Source organism: Rutidosis leptorrhynchoides, chromosome 2 (assembly GCF_046630445.1).
Source record: "Rutidosis leptorrhynchoides isolate AG116_Rl617_1_P2 chromosome 2, CSIRO_AGI_Rlap_v1, whole genome shotgun sequence".
Classification (NCBI taxonomy): Eukaryota; Viridiplantae; Streptophyta; class Magnoliopsida; order Asterales; family Asteraceae; genus Rutidosis; species Rutidosis leptorrhynchoides.
The window spans coordinates 681388426-681402077 of NC_092334.1; the positions used below are offsets into that span (position 1 = coordinate 681388426).

The window sequence follows — 13652 nt, forward strand, 5'->3', positions numbered from 1 at the left end:
TCAATGAAAGTGTAATTAGAATCAAATGTAGCAAGTTACGAGGAGTCAAATATGGTTCTAAAGGTCAAAACCGAAGAAATTATCAAAATTGATTGTCACAGAGGCCTAATTTCAACAAATAAAAATTTCAAAACCGTCTATGGCAGTTTCCCGATCAAAAGGTCTTGAGAAATATACGATTTAATAAAATAACGGTGTTTGAATCGAAGATATAAAAAAATATACGACATTTTCAAGTTCAATGGTAGCGACCTTTGGACGATCATTCTTTTTCAACTTACATTTTATTTTAGGTACACACTTCCTATTAAAACAATTTTTGCGGCTACACCGAGAGGCAGCTTGGCTTCCATCTATCTAACGATGCGTCCGACTACCCTGTGAGTCAGGTAGGCGGCCATACGCCGCTTGCAGAAGTCAACTGCCATAAAAGGCAGTTAACTGCCATATAAGGTAGTTAACTGCCATATAAGGAAGTCACTTGTGATATTAATAATTTTTTCTAATTAATTGGAAATATTTGAATACAAGTACTCTATATTTGTAAAAATTTCAATGAATGTGAAATTAGAATCAAATGTAGCAAGTTACGAGGAGTCAAACTAAGTTCTAAAGGTCAAAGCTGATGAATTATCAAAATTGATGGTCAAGGAGGCCTAATTTCAACAAATAAATTTTTCAAAACTTCCTATAGCAATTTCCCGATCAGAAGGTCTTGAAAAGTACATGATTTGAAAAAAACGGTGATTGAATCGGAGCTAAGAATTAAAAATATGACATTTTCAAGTTCAATAGTAGCGACCTTTGGACAATCATTCATATTTAACTTACATTTTATATTAGGTACACAGTGCCTATTAAAACAATTTTTGCGGCTACACCGGGAGGCAGCTAGGCTTCCATCTTCTCTAACGAAACGTCTGACTACCCTGTGAGTCAGCTAGGCGGCCAGACGTCACTTTCTGAAGTCGACTACCATATAAGGCAGTCAACTGCCTATCAGGCAGTCACTTGTGATTTTTATAATTTTTTTACTTGATTCGAAATAGTTGAATACAATTACTCTATATCTATAAAAACTCCAACAAATGTGAAATTAGAATCAAATGTAGCAAGTTACGAGAAGTCAAACTCGATTCTAAAGGTCAAAACCGATAAAATTGTCAAAATTGATGGTCACGGAGGCCTAATTTCAACAAATAAAATTTTCGAAACCGCCCATGGCAGTTTCCCGATCAAAATGTCTTGAGAAATACACGATTTTTAGATTAACGGTATTTGAATCGAAGCTAAGAAACAAATATATGACATTTTCATGTTCAATGGTAGTGACCTTTGGACGATCATTCATATTCAACTTACATTTTATTTTAGGTACACACTGCCTATTAAAACAATTTTTCGGCTACACTGGGAGGCAGCTAGGCTTTCATCTTCTTTAACGAAGCATCCGACTACCCTATGAGTCAGCTAGGCGGCCAGACGCCGCTTGCAGAATTCGACTGCCATATAAGGCAGTAACTTGTGATTTTTATAATTTCCTTTAATTGATTGGAAATACTTGAGTACAATTACTCTATATCAGAAAAAAATTTCAATGAATGTGAAATTAGAATCAAATGTAGCAAGTTACGAGGAGTCAAACTCAGTTCTAAAGGTCAAAACGATGAAATTGTCAAAATTGATGGTCACGGAAGCCTAATTTTAACAAATAAAATTTTCGAAACCGCCTAAGGCAGTTTCCCGATTAGAAGGTCTTGAGAAATACACGATTTATTAAAATGACAGTGTTTGAATCGAAGATAAGAATCAAAAGATATGACATTATCACGTTCAATGGTAGCGACCTTTGGACGATCATTCATATTCAACCTACACCTTATTTTAGGTACACACTCCCAATTAAAACAATTATTGCAGCTACACAGGGAGGCAGCTAGGCTGCCTTCTTCTATAATGAAGCGTCTGAATACCCTGAGAGTCAGCTAGGCGGCCAGACGTCGTTTGCAGAAATTGACTACCGTATAAGGCGGTTAACTGTTCTATAAGGCAGTCACTTGTGATTTTTATAATTTTCTAATTGATTGGAAATATTTGAGTACAATTACTCTATATCTATAAAAATTTCAACGAATGTGAAATTAAAATCAAATGTAGCAAGTTACGAGGAGTCAAACTCAGTTCTAAAGGTCAAAACCGATGAAATTATTAAAATTGATAGTCACGGAGGCCTAGTTTCAACAAATAAATATTTCGAAACAGCCTATGGCAGTTTCCCGATCAGAAGGTCTTGAAAATTACATGATTTAAAAAAAGTGATTGAATCGGAGCTAAAAATCAAAAAATATGACATTTTCAAGTTCAATGGTAGCGACCTTTGGACGATCATTCATATTCAACTTACATTTTATATTAGGTACACACTGCCTATTAAAACAATTTTTACGGCTACACCAGGAGGCAGCTAGACTTCCTTTTCCTCTAACGAAGCGTCTGACTACCCTGTGAGTCAGCTAGGTGGCCATACGCCACTTTTAGAAATCGGCTGCCATATAAGGCAGTCAACTGCCCTATTAGGAAGTCACTTATAATTATTATAATTTTTTCTAATTGATTGGAAATATTTGAGTACAATTACTCTATGTCTGTAAAAATTTTAATGAATGTGAAATTAGAATCAAATGTAGCAAGTTACAAGGAGTCAAACTCGGTTCTAAAGGTCAAAACCGATGAAATTGTCATAATTTATGGTCACGGAGGCCTAATTTCAACAAATAAATTTTTTGAAACCGCCTATGGAAGTTTCCCGATCAAAAGGTGTTAAGAATTACACGATTTTTTAAAAGTAACGGTGTTTGAATCGGAGCTAAGAAACAAATATATGACATTTTCAAGTTCAATGGTTGCGACCTTTGGACGATCATTCATATTCAACTTACGTTTTATTTTAGGTACACACTTCCTATTAAAACAATTTTAGCGGCTACACCGGAAGGCAGCTAGGCTTTCATTTTTTTTAACGAAGCGTCCGACTACTGTAACATCCCGTTTTCCTCGTACATGTCCAAAGGTACGTATTTGATCCTTATAATGTATATACTTGGTTGCGTATGTGGTTAAATGATTTAAGAGTTGAGTTTGGGGAGCACCTGGTAATCTGTCGCGTTTTGATGAGGCTTATCGCGAACTAGTTAATCGCGGAACGTGATGGGATGGGGTGAAACACGATGGTTTGAAAATCCCCCTCCTGGCCACTTTATCGCGTTTTAGTTGGGGTTACAGCGTCCTGGTTTATGTCATCACGAAAAGCAACAATTTGTCGCAAAACGCGACGGGTCGCCAGATCTGATTCTTCCCTACTCGTTTTTGATGGACACTTTTGGGGGTGTTTTGGTCTTTTCAATATATGGACAGTTTGGGAACATAAAAAAACTGGTTCAAGCTTATCCTTAACATATTTATCACTCTTTCACCTACACACTTCAATTTTAGAGAGAGAAATAGTGTTTTAGTGAGAGAGCTCATTTTGGAGAAGAAGGAGACCAAATCTTGCTTAAGTTCAAGTTTTAAAGTTGTTCCCTAGATCTCTAGCTATGTTTTTGTAGTGTTAGTAAGTTTCAACTCCGAGTTTTGAGTTCCATTTGATTTATAGTTAGGGTTTGTTCATGTGTGACTTGTAAGACCCATTTGGGGGTTAAATGGGTGAATTTGGGTAAACTTGATGTATGGAAACCCTAAGGGTTGTGATCTAGGGTTTAGTCATGTGATTTGGTGTTTGTAGAGTTATTGGCGTTGTTGAATCACTAACACACTTATGTGTTAGTGAAAGATTTGTTTATAGGTTCAAGTTTGACCAAATTGTGGGTCTTGGCTTTAAATGGGTCAAATGGGTAGTGGTTGACCTAGTTAGGCAAGATGGGTATGAGAATACCCTAAATTGCGTTAGTTGGTGTTATTGGACTTTAATCACTAGCTTTTAGTGATAAATGATAGCCTTGACTTTGGATGGGCGGTTTTTGTGCAAATGGGTCATTTAATGCTTTTGGTTCATTAAATGCACAAGTGTTAAATGTTGGTGTCTAGTCCAACTAGTTTGTGTGTTGATTGTGTACTTAAATGTATTAGGTACTTTGCTTTGAAGCTTGCAGAGTTTTATAATCATCACATAAGCGTGAAGGTGAGTGGAATAATTATATGCGTATGTATATGATTTATCTATTTACGGGGTATGGGTTTAAAGTTCGATGTTGACGATACCATATCCTCGTGTGAGTTACTATTGATGAGGGTTTAAAGTTCGGTGTTGACGATACCTCATGTATGAAGTTAAAGTTCGATGTTGACGATGCCATACCACTATTGTAGTGATTTTGATGAGGGGTTAAAGTTCGATGTAGACGATACCTCATATGTGGGTTTTAAGTTTGATGTTGACGATACCACATTAAATGGGGCGGATGGGGTTTAAGTTCGATGTTGACGATACCATTCGCGGGGTTAGCCTTGAGTACTAACGAATGTTCTGAACATCGATGTTTTGTGTGTTGCTTGTTATTGTAGCAATTTATATTGTTCGGGATATATGCTTTTGTTGTGCTAGCTTGAGTATTTGAGATTTAGCGTTATACTTGTGATGGTATGCTAATTAAGTTGCTAGCGTGTATGCGGTAATTGTGTAAGTGATTGCAAGTAGGTAAATTATATATGTATGTGTATAATTATTGTATTCACTAAGCGTTTTGCTTACCCCTTTCGTTGTTTACTTTTTAGGTGCAAGTATGGAGAAAGGGAAAGCGGTTGCCGGGAATTAGATATTCCCGTGTTGGTTTCTTAGGTGAAGCTTTTGGAAGATGGCCTATCGTTTTGGGTAGTTTAGCCCCAAACCATACTCATGTGTCTTTTGGTTTAAAACTATCATTTAAGGGTCGAACTTGTAGCACATTGGTTTAAGGGTCTTCGTGCCTATTATGTAAACTTTAAACTTGTTGAATGTTTAAACGTTTTGTATGAATCGGCCGACATCATGTAAGCAATTAAAGTGGCGTGTTATTGGTTTATTATTATATATATATATAAAAAATTCGGGTATAAAGACGGGTTGGGTCATTTCAAGTGGTATCAGAGCATGGTCTAAGGGATTTAGGCGACTTGAGATAGGTGCCTATACTTAGACTTTATTGTGTATGCGTTTTATGCGGGACTTGTAGGAGACGGGTCGGACCGGGTTTGGTTAGTGCCTAGGCTTAGGTGAACTAACTTTGTATTGTGTTTGCGATTATCGAGCGAGATAGACATTGTACTAGCGAGTTAATGCGACGTGCTCGCATAACAATGACTAGCTACCATTATTACGGGTGCATATTGTGTTAAACAAGCAATGTATGACGAGTATTGAGTGAGATGGGGCGGTGTGGTGTACGTATGTCGTTCTCGTTTGTTCTGTTGTTTAACCTATTTTGTTTTAAAGAACGAAGATGAGAAATGGGCATGATACCGATAATGGAGGTACGAGCGAAGATGAGAACGAAGATGAGAAATGGGCATGATACCGAGTATTGAGTGAGATGGGGCGGTGTGGTGTACGTATGTCGTTCTCGTTCGTTCTCGTTCTCGTTTGTTCTGTTGTTTAACCTATTCTGTTGTTTAACCTATTTTGAGCGAGGACTCCGAGTTCACGGCCAAAGTAGAGGCCATCTTTAAACGTCAAAAAGCGGAATTTCTCACGGATGTCAGAAAGGTCTTCCAAGAATCCGTTGATGAGCAAATAACCGAGTTAATCAATGAACGAATGAATGCCGCGATCGAAGAGACATTCAAAGCTAGAAACATTTATCCTCATGGTGAAGGGGGTGGTGGTAATAGTGGACATGGAAGGCGAGACTTCAATTATAAGAACTTCAAGGATGCTCAACCTCCTATGTTTAATGGGGTGAGAGGTCCATTGAAAAGTACATGTTGAATCTCCGACATCGAGGGGGCTTTCCGTACCGCCAAATGTCCTCCCGAGAAGAAAACGAGATACAGTTATAGTATGTTGCGTGAAGAGGCTAAGTTGTGGTGGGACAATAAAATTCAATTGTATGGTGAAGAATAATGTATGAGCTTGTCGTGGGAAGAGTTTAAAAAGGAGTTCTTTGATGAATATCGAACTCAAGCCGACCTTGATAAAATCCGGGACGAGTTGCGCGATTTGCGGCAAGGTTCGATGGACTTGGTTAATCTCAAGTCTACTTTCTTGTCAAAGACTCGTTTTTGTCCGGAGTGTGTTGGTGATGACTGAATGTTGATGCTAGATTTGTATCGTACTTTAGGCGATGAGATGAAACGTAAGATTACTCGGGGCTAGCCTTGAGTACTAACGGATGTTATGAACATCGATGTTTTGTGTGTTGCTTGTTATTGTAGCAATTTATATTGTTCGGGATATATGCTTTTGTTGTGCTAGCTTGAGTATGTGAGATTTAGTGTTATACTTGTGATGGTATGCTAATTAAGTTGCTAGCGTGTATGCGGTAATTGTGTAAGTGATTGCAAGTAGGTAAACTATATATGTATGTGTATAATTATTGCATTCACTAATCGTTTTGCCTACCCCTATCGTTGTTTACTTTTTAGGTGCAGGTATGGAGAAAGGGAAATGGGTTGCCGGGAATTAGATATTCCCATGTTGGTTGCTTAGGTGAAGCTTTTGGAAGACGGCTAATAGTTTTAGGTAGTTTAACCCCAAATCATGCTCATGTATCGTTTGGTTTAAAACTATCATTTAAGGGTCGAACTTGTAGCACATTTGTTTAAGTGCCTTCGTGCCTATTATGTAAACTTTAAACTTGTTGAATGTTTGAATGTTTTGTATGAACCGTCCGACATCATGTAACCAATTAAAGTGGCGTGTTATTGGTTTATTATTATATAAATAAATAAAAATTCGGGGATAAAGACGGGTTGGGTCGTTTCAACTACCCTGTGAGTCAGCTAGGCTGCCAGACGCCGCTTGCAAAATTCGACTGCCATATAAGGTAGTCACTTGTGATTTTTATAATTTCTTCTAATTGATTGAAATACTTGAGTACAATTACTCTATATCCGTAAATATTTCAACGAATGTGAAATTAGAATTAAAGGTAGCAAGTTACGAGGAGTCAAACTCAGTTCCAAAGGTCAAAACGAAGAAATTGTCAAAATTGATGGTCACGGAAGCCTAATTTTAACAAATAAAATTTTCAAAACCGCCTAAGGTAGTTACCCGATCAGAAGGTCTTGAGAAATACACGATCTATTAAAATAACGGTGTTTGAATCGAAGATAAGAATCAAAATATATGACTTTATCAAGTTCAATGGTAGCGACCTTTGGACGATCATTCATATTCAACCTACATTTTATTTTAGGTACACACTTCCTATTAAAACCAATTTTGCAGCTACACCGGGAGGCAGCTCGGCTTCCATCTTCAATAACGAAGCGTCTGACTACCCTGAGAGTCAGATAGGCGGCCAGATACCGTTTGCAGAAATCAACTGCCATATAAGGCGGTTAACTGCTCTATAAGGCAGTCACTTGTGATTTTTATGATTTTTTCTAATTGATTGAAAATATTTGAGTACAATTACTCTATATCTATAAAAATTTCAACGAATGTGAAATTATAATCAAATGTAGCAAGTTACGAGGAGTCAAACTCAGTTCTAAAGGTCAAAACCGAGGAAATTGTCAAAATTGATAGTCACGGAGGCCTAATTTCAGTAAATAAAATTTTCAAAACAGCCTATGGCAGTTTCCCGATAAGAAGGACATGAAAAGTACATGATTTGAAAAAAAACGGTGATTGAAGCAGAGCTAAGAATCAAAAATATGAAATTTTCAAGTTAAATGGTAGCGACCTTTAGACAATAATTAATATTCAACTTACATTTTATATTAGGTACACACTGCCTATTAAAACAATTTTTACGGCTACACCGGTAGGCAGCTAGATTTCCTTCTTCTCTAACGAAGAGGTGTATACATTGAAATATTTATCACAAAACAAATTAAGAAACAACCAAATGATTGAATTTATTTTGTTAAAAATCATAAAACTAGTAGTCATATAAAAGATATAATCATCATGCTATACCACATTCTGAATGAAAAAGAATCATCAAGTAATTTGTTGTTCTAACAATCTAATCCAATGCTCATCTATGTAATAATTGTGAAGGAAGTCAAGTCTTCCAATATGATACACTTGCTAACTTATGTTAGAAGATGTAGTCCAGAACAGCTGTAGGTTGACGAAAAATCTTGAAAAGTCATCTCTATCATCGGCTAGAAATCCACCTCACCTCAGCATCAAACAGGGTTTTTGGTGGTCAGACTTATCCTAACCATGAGATGGATCTGTCTCGTACAATGGGGGGCACATTGCAAATTAGCTTTTAAGACTAATGAATCTAATCCCCAGATGGATGATCTCCGGAAAGATCAACCGCATCTATATTGACTGCGGCCAACATACATATGCCATAACAAATTAAGGTGTGCAAACTCATGGTTCACCGATGATATTTGGACATGATATAGTTTCGTCTAAAAACTTATGCTATTTTATGAACTATATTGTGTAAAACCATTTTTAGGACATCCGGTTTCAAGTCCCATGATACTTCAATCATGGGGGCGAGTAGCTTGCTAAGTGCCGACCGAGGCTTCGGTTTTCAGTTACCCTCAACCGGACTTTGAGGTTAAAACTGGAAAAATTGTTAGTGTAAAAACTAACAGGTCTAATTTTCAAAATATAAAAGGTTTTACGAAAAGGTCCCAATTTCCCTAAGGATCCAAATTTTTAAGAAATGTGGACTTTAAAACCACCTTTCGACTTTGGTGTGATTTCATTTCGTGTGTGTACTCAAAAGGTGTGTGTATACTCAAAACGCGTGAGTTTGATTCGTGTGTGAAATAAAAAGTGTGAGTGTGTATATATTGTGACCCGAGTGTGTGTTCCATATAGCGTGAGTTATTGTGTTCCAAAATAACTTGTGTATCTTGTGTACTATATCGAGTGAGTGTGATTCCCATTTTTGTATTCTCAATTAAATAAGTGTTGTTACTGTAGTAAATTTCGATTTCTTGTAAGTCTTGCTTGAGGACAAGCAAGGTTTAAGTGTGGGGATTTTGATAACGCCAAAATTATACATGTTTATTGCCATTATTTCGATCCAAAGTTGTTCCATTTGTATGTAATTGTTGTACGTATGTATTGTAATTCGTGTATATTTGTAAAAGTCCATTGTGAATGAATAAATGAAGACCAACAGCGAAAACAGAGTTAAAACGAAGATTGAATGCGTAAAACAGCCCGAAACCACTGAAACAGGTCCAAATGCGGCGCATCTCTCTTAGATGCGGCGCATCTCTGCACCAAATAACTCTCGACCGTTTCAGATGCGGAGCATAAAGACTTTTGGACCAAAACAGCCTCAGATGTGCCGCATCTGAGAGGGATGCAGCGCATCCAAGATAGATGCGGCACATCTGCTCCCCTGCTGATAGTTCTGAGTGTAGAATCGAGCTGGAATCTACTGAACGTAAAGAGATGCGGCGCATCCCAAAGAGATGCGGCGCATCTGGTCAATTTCTAGCCATTTTACCTAACTTTTGAGCCTATTTAATGGAGCCTTTGGTTACATACTTGATACACCTTCACTACTATGATTTCCCTCAGTTCTAATATGATTTTCAAGGTTCAAAGAAGGCTACAAGTCAATCTCCACTCTTTCAACATCAAGATTAAGCTAGGATCATTCATCACTATTGGTATTATTGTTCTAAATCTTTTAAACATGAATTCAACTTGTATTTACTGTTCCATTAGTTCTACTATGATTATGTTAGGCTAAAAGCCTTGTGTGTTTGCTTCAATGTAAGATTTATGGCTTAGGATTGTTCTATACTTTGATGTTATGCTAGTTATACATATGTTTGATTGATTAAATTATCTAGTTCAACCATAAGAACCATTGTTATGCTTGTTTAGTTCATTACTTCAATTATATAGATTGCAAACCTATTAATGTGAGTTAACTAGGAAAACAATCTATACTTCAATACACCTAGTAATCTAGACGATTAGATACATAAACTTAAGTGATTTTGTTATGTATTTAATTCGGTAATTGAATAAGTTCTAAAGCAACATAGTTATGAAATTACCTCAAGTGATTGTTATAATTTAGGTTTCACGTGAGTTTAACCGGGTTGGATCTAGTTAGTTAATCAATCTAAATCACCATGTTCTTTCAAAAGATCCATTGTTGTAATCATCCTTGTATCCTAGTTTAATTATGTAAGTTATGACTTGGTTTATGTAAGTTTATCAAAGAACATAGCTTATACTTCAATACCTAGTGATCTAGCCACCTATATGTGATTATAGGATGTTAATTGAACGATATTTAGGATATACAATCATGTAGTTTACTTAGAGTAATCTTAGTAAACTAGGTTTTATGTGAATTCAACCATGAAAGAATCTTGTTGATTAAACATAGCTCTTAAGTTTATAGAAATTATGAAATTGATATAAACTACTCTTTTGTAACTATCACATAACGGTTTTAATTATAAAAGAACAATCCATGTCATTTATCAAGCATAGAAGTAAACACCGCATTCTCATTCTTGTTATTCATCATATTTATTTACTGTTTCGTTAAACGAAAATACAAGTTCAAACACAAACCCCCCTTTTAGAATAATTAATCGTTGTTAAAGTCCTTAAAATAAACTTCTCCCTGTAGATCGAACTGGTCAATTTACTTGCTAGTTACTGCATGATCGGGTTTTAGTTTCCTGTATTATGTGTTAATTATTAAGCATATTGTATACATTTTAAAGGTTACGTCTTGACACATCAACTTTTTGGCGCCGCTGTCGGGGAGCGGTTTTGTTAAAAGACACCCCAACAAAGGTGGATACTGCCATCACGGTTTCTTTAATCGGTAATGAACAAGTGGTGCTAACAGATGAACTCAACTTGGTTTCAAGAACTTGACTCAGATTTTTCAATTCTCGCTCAAGATTTTGTATCGACTCTTGTTGACTCATTAGAATTTCTGCATTAGTTCTTATTTGAGATTCCATGAATTCACTCGTCATACCCTCTTCACTAAATTTCCTTACCTCCTCTTCCTCTTTCACATCCGGTGCATACTTTTGAACCTGTTCATGGTTAGTATCCAACAAAAAACAATCCTGGACATCTGATGTATGTAATGAATTAAAAATATTAATCCGTGATCTCTTATTACCAAAAGAAATGTCTATAACCCCAGTTCTACAATTGATAAGAGCATCAATTGTGGCAAAAAATGGACGACCAAGAATGATCGTCGGTTGGGTCTCCCTAAAAGTGGTCCCTGTGTCCATAAATATAAAATCTACCGGGTAATAAAAGTCGTCCACTTTCACAATCACATTTTCCAACATACCCCTTGGAGTTCTCATTGACCGATCCCCAAGTTGGAAGAGAATATCTGTATGTTTTAAAGTTCCCAACTCGTATCGGTCAACAAGGTTCAATGGAAGTATGTTGATACTAGCCGTTAAGTCCAACAAAGCCTTTTTGACATTAACATTTCCCACCGTAATCGAAATTAATGGTGTCCCCGGGTCCTTAAACTTAGGTGGAAGTGAACCCGAAATTACAGCACTCACTTTTTTAGTTAATTTTACCTTTTTGGGCAATGATGCGTTGAGTTTACGCTTTTGAACACACAAATCTTTTAAAAACTTAGCATATGCAGGAATTTGTTTGATTGCATCAATAAGTGGAATATTTATTTTTACTTGTTTAAATGTTACCCACATATCATCCATTTTCGGTCCCTTTTTTCCATAAGGGAATTAGATCGGGGACTCTAAAGCCTTGGGAAATGGGACAGTTTTTGATTCCGTCTCCGATTTCCCGGTCTCATTAACAATTGGTTCCTTATTTTTCACCCCCTTCCTATGGTCATCATTTTCACTTACCTCATCCTCATCAAGATCAATAGGAGACTTACTTGAATCTTGTTGAGCTACCTCTTTTCCACCAACCTTATTGTCATACTTCTTTCCACTCCGCAAGGTGCCTACCATATTAACACTATGTCCTTTTCCCTGGTCCTTATGATTTGGATTTAGAACCGTATAATTGGGAATTGTACCCGGCTCCCGATTTCCCTTACTTTCTGCTATATTACCTATCTCCTTAGCCAATGCACCAATTGACTTGTTTTACACTTCCACTATTTTACGCATTTCAGAAATAAACACGTCCATCTTGGTATTCGAGCTCGATGGTTGATTAGGTGGAGAACTGTTTTGACTTTGGTTTTGGCTTTGATTCTGGTAATTATTTTGGTTTTGGTTTCGGTTATTGGGATAAGGGTTTTGGTAATTTCTTTGGTAGTTCCCTTGATTTTGAAAGTTGTTTTGATTTTAAAAGTTGTTTTGAGGTCTTGGTTGGGTTCCTTGATTGTTAGCATTTAGAGCGTTGTTGTTGCTCCAACAAAAATTTGGATGATTTCTCCAACCCAGATTGTACGTGTTGGAGTATGGATCAAATCTCCTTCCCTGAACCTCATGAACCTGTTCTTCCATTATTTGTTGATTCACCGGTGGAATCCCATTCCTACACCAGTGTGCGAAATGAGAAGGATCCCCGCATATCTCACAAACTTCCTGAACCTGCGAAACATTACAAGCAAGACCCTGGTTTGGGTTGTTAAATATAAGCATTTTCAAATCATCTAGTTCTTGCTCAAGGTTCCTTGATGAACCGCCCGAGTCGGATACGTGATTCACTCGGGACGTACTAGGTTGTTTTCTATTAACCGAAGCTTAGGTTTTTGAACCCTTGCTTAATTTCTCAAAGAAGGTCCATTCATCATCACTAGTTCGTGTTAGGAATGCCCCACCACTAGCCGCCAAAATAAAGTGTCTATTTTGAGAATCTAGACTATCATGAAAAACTTTAACCAATTCCCACTTTGGTATCTCATGGTGTGGGCATGCCCTAAGTAATTCCTTGAGACGTTCGTACGCTTCATGGAAAAGTTCACCAGGCAATTGCCTAAAAGATTTTATTTGCGTACGCATGTCTGAAGTTTTACTTATGGGATAAAACTCCTCTAAAAATCGTTTTTTCATCTCCGCCCAAGTATTAATACTCCGGGCAGGTAAAGAGAGAAACCATCGTTTTGCCTTATCTTTTAGTGAATAAGGAAATAAGCGAAGACGTACCTCATCATCAGTGAAACAGTTTACATGATTAGTAGCACATATTTCATTAAACTCAGTGATGTGTTCATATGGTTCCTCATTAGCCATACCTCGATAGGCTGGCAAGATCGAAATGAGTTGAGGTCGGACCTCAAATCTTCGTGTGTTTCCCCCTGCCAGTGAATGATCCGCATAAACACCCGGTTGGTAGTAGTGTCTACTCCTCTTTCACGTTCAGCCATCTCAGTTCGTTGAGTAAGAACTTCCTCTTCAGAATCGGAATCTGATTTAGGAGAGTTTGGTGGAACAATCGGATGTGACTCTAGTGGTGGTTGTGTGGATGCTGAAGCCACTGTTGAGCTCTTCCAAATCCTTTTAGCTTTTCGATTAGCTTTTGCAGATTTCTCGAT

The 13652-nt window shown here is 37.1% G+C and overlaps 1 pseudogene; it reads left to right on the forward strand.

Moving 5' to 3' along the window:
• Positions 1 to 13015: 13015 nt before the first annotated feature.
• On the forward strand, positions 13016 to 13129 carry LOC139895161 (small nucleolar RNA R71; annotated as a pseudogene).
• Positions 13130 to 13652: the final 523 nt, after the last annotated feature.